The 3,230-nt window shown below is 45.5% G+C and overlaps 2 pseudogenes; both read right to left on the minus strand.

The window, feature by feature from the left end:
- Window positions 1-168: 168 nt before the first annotated feature.
- On the minus strand, window positions 169-710 carry LOC102499351 (interferon-induced transmembrane protein 2 pseudogene; annotated as a pseudogene).
- Window positions 711-1,343: 633 nt separating this feature from the next.
- Window positions 1,344-1,924, minus strand: LOC102499771 (interferon-induced transmembrane protein 2 pseudogene; annotated as a pseudogene).
- Window positions 1,925-3,230: the final 1,306 nt, after the last annotated feature.

Raw genomic sequence — 3,230 nt, forward strand, 5'->3', positions numbered from 1 at the left:
CCAAGATCCTGAGAGGAGAATGGAGGAGAAGGGATTGTGGCATGGCCATCCCCTCTGGGGGGGTGATTTCTCACTTTCTGTCTCTGTCTTTCTCTGTCTGGCGAGCGCACGCGCCCTATAGCAAAAACCTCTTCCAAAAAAAAAATTCCATAAATGAAAATGTGCATTTTATTGAATTGCATTGTAGTCAGACATTTGAGTACAGGGGGACAGGCCAGGGGACAGGCAAGCAGTGGATGGTGGACACGGCCACAGGCCATGGCCATCAACTATTATCCTTGAAAAGACTTTCATCAGTTGAATAATTTCTGCAATTAGTACTGGAGCAGTGGTGAAAAGGATGATAAGCATGATGCATGATGGTTAGAATAATGCTGACAACCAGGGCGAAGATGTTCAGGCACTTGGCAGTAAAGGCATAGGTCTGGGCCCCAGTTGTGTCACCCACCATCTTCCTGTCCCTAGACTTTAAAAGTAGGTGAATGTGATGAAGCCCAGGCAGCAGTAGTTTATGAAGATTGTGTTGGACAGGGACCAGACCACATGGTCGGGCACCGAGGTCTTGCTGCAGATGTTGATCACGGTGGACGTCACTGGAGTGGCAGTTGGGGGCACTCCAGCACAGATACCTTATGCTGTTCCTTGAGCGTCTCATAGTTTAAGGGAGGGTTGGCATCAGCGTGAGTGAACGTTTGAGAATTGTGGTTCATGATACACACAGCACTGGTGGCAAGGAGCGCTGCTGTTCTACAAGTTGTTTAGATTTCTCATTCAAAAATTTTTATTTCATCCATGAGTAAGGGAGACAGACAGCACCAAAAGGGTCTTTTCTCTGCTAACCACCATCAGCTTCAGCAGGCCCCAGTGATGGGTAGGCTCTTGGACTCAACAAGTTCAGAGCGGTCTCCATAGGCAAAACAAATCCTCTGTGGGTGTTGGCCTCCCAGAGCAACACAATTTACCATCATGCCACTGCCTAGCCCCTAAAATAGTTTTTTTAAGAAGAGGACTATAGAATCAAAAGTAACATTTTTTTTTTATTCTTGATTCATATTGCCATATTATTTTTCAGATGTTGGGGGACTACTTGCTTGTATTCTATTGTAACTTGAGGTTGTATATTGAACTTCATAGAAATGGAATCATAATGTCCTGTTTGTGCCTGAGTCAACAACAGCTTATATTATCCAGGTTCTTACGTTTATCAGTGGTTATGACAGAGGATACTGGGACGATCAGACCCAACACCAGGGCGTGATTCAGAACCACCAGATGTCAAGGGTCTTGTTCCACACTCTTGAAGGATTACAGATGCGGACACACAGAGGAGATAGCAAAGCCATTTATTGAGAGAAGATAGGAACAACAGAGGTCCCAGGCTGCCAAAGAGGAGCTACAGTGAGGAGCAACGGGCTAGCGGGGGCCAGGCCAGGGGACAGGCAAGCAGTGGATGGTGGACACGGCCACAGGCCATGGCCATCAACTATTATCCTTGAAAAGACTTTCATCAGTTGAATAATTTCTGCAATTAGTACTGGAGCAGTGGTGAAAAGGATGATAAGCATGATGCATGATGGTTAGAATAATGCTGACAACCAGGGCGAAGATGTTCAGGCACTTGGCAGTAAAGGCATAGGTCTGGGCCCCAGTTGTGTCACCCACCATCTTCCTGTCCCTAGACTTTAAAAGTAGGTGAATGTGATGAAGCCCAGGCAGCAGTAGTTTATGAAGATTGTGTTGGACAGGGACCAGACCACATGGTCGGGCACCGAGGTCTTGCTGCAGATGTTGATCACGGTGGACGTCACTGGAGTGGCAGTTGGGGGCACTCCAGCACAGATACCTTATGCTGTTCCTTGAGTGTCTCATAGTTTAAGGGAGGGTTGGCATCAGCGTGAGTGAACGTTTGAGAATTGTGGTTCATGATACACACAGCACTGGTGGCAAGGAGCCCTGCTGTTCTACAAGTTGTTTAGATTTCTCATTCAAAAATTTTTATTTCATCCATGAGTAAGGGAGACAGACAGCACCAAAAGGGTCTTTTCTCTGCTAACCACCATCAGCTTCAGCAGGCCCCAGTGATGGGTAGGCTCTTGGACTCAACAAGTTCAGAGCGGTCTCCATAGGCAAAACAAATCCTCTGTGGGTGTTGGCCTCCCAGAGCAACACAATTTACCATCATGCCACTGCCTAGCCCCTAAAATAGTTTTTTTAAGAAGAGGACTATAGAATCAAAAGTAACATTTTTTTTTTATTCTTGATTCATATTGCCATATTATTTTTCAGATGTTGGGGGACTACTTGCTTGTATTCTATTGTAACTTGAGGTTGTATATTGAACTTCATAGAAATGGAATCATAATGTCCTGTTTGTGCCTGAGTCAACAACAGCTTATATTATCCAGGTTCTTACGTTTATCAGTGGTTATGACAGAGGATACTGGGACGATCAGACCCAACACCAGGGCGTGATTCAGAACCACCAGATGTCAAGGGTCTTGTTCCACACTCTTGAAGGATTACAGATGCGGACACACAGAGGAGATAGCAAAGCCATTTATTGAGAGAAGATAGGAACAACAGAGGTCCCAGGCTGCCAAAGAGGAGCTACAGTGAGGAGCAATGGGCTAGCTGGCTAATAAGAAAATGGGCTTTAGAAAATAGTTACATGGTAAATGGTTACGTTGCTGGATTCCCACTTATCTGACCCGGTTTGAGTCCCAGACCTCATGACTTAAAACAACTCCCTGCGCATGTGCGTTTCCTGGAGAGGAAAATGTCAGAGAAGGGGTTGGGATATAGGCATTCTCTTCCCCTCTTAAGTGACTTCTAACTTTCTGTATCTCTGTCTCTGTGTGTCTCTAGTGAGTGCACCTATCCTATAACAAAAATCTCTCTTAAAAAAAAAAGTTACATGGTAGTCTGGGTGATTTATTACCCCACTCTTTGTGAGGTCAGCAGAGCAGATCATCTGCACTTTTTGTTAGAATGTAGTTAGCAAATAGAAACAATTGCCCTGAACTATGTTATAGTTACTTTGAGTCCTAATGTAGTCAGCTCTTTGTTAAAACCTAGCCATTTGTGGGGCCAGCAGGTGTGGTGGTGGGTAAGGCATTGGACTCCCATCTGGACCAGAGTCCCTGGCTGCTTAAAAATCAAGCCTGGGGGACCAGCAGTTAGCATAATGGCTATGTCGCTGGACTCCCACGTTGTCGATTGTGGTGCGAGTC

This window comes from Tupaia chinensis, unplaced genomic scaffold (genome assembly GCF_000334495.1).
Source record: "Tupaia chinensis unplaced genomic scaffold, TupChi_1.0 Scaffold000386_1, whole genome shotgun sequence".
Taxonomy (NCBI): domain Eukaryota; kingdom Metazoa; phylum Chordata; class Mammalia; order Scandentia; family Tupaiidae; genus Tupaia; species Tupaia belangeri.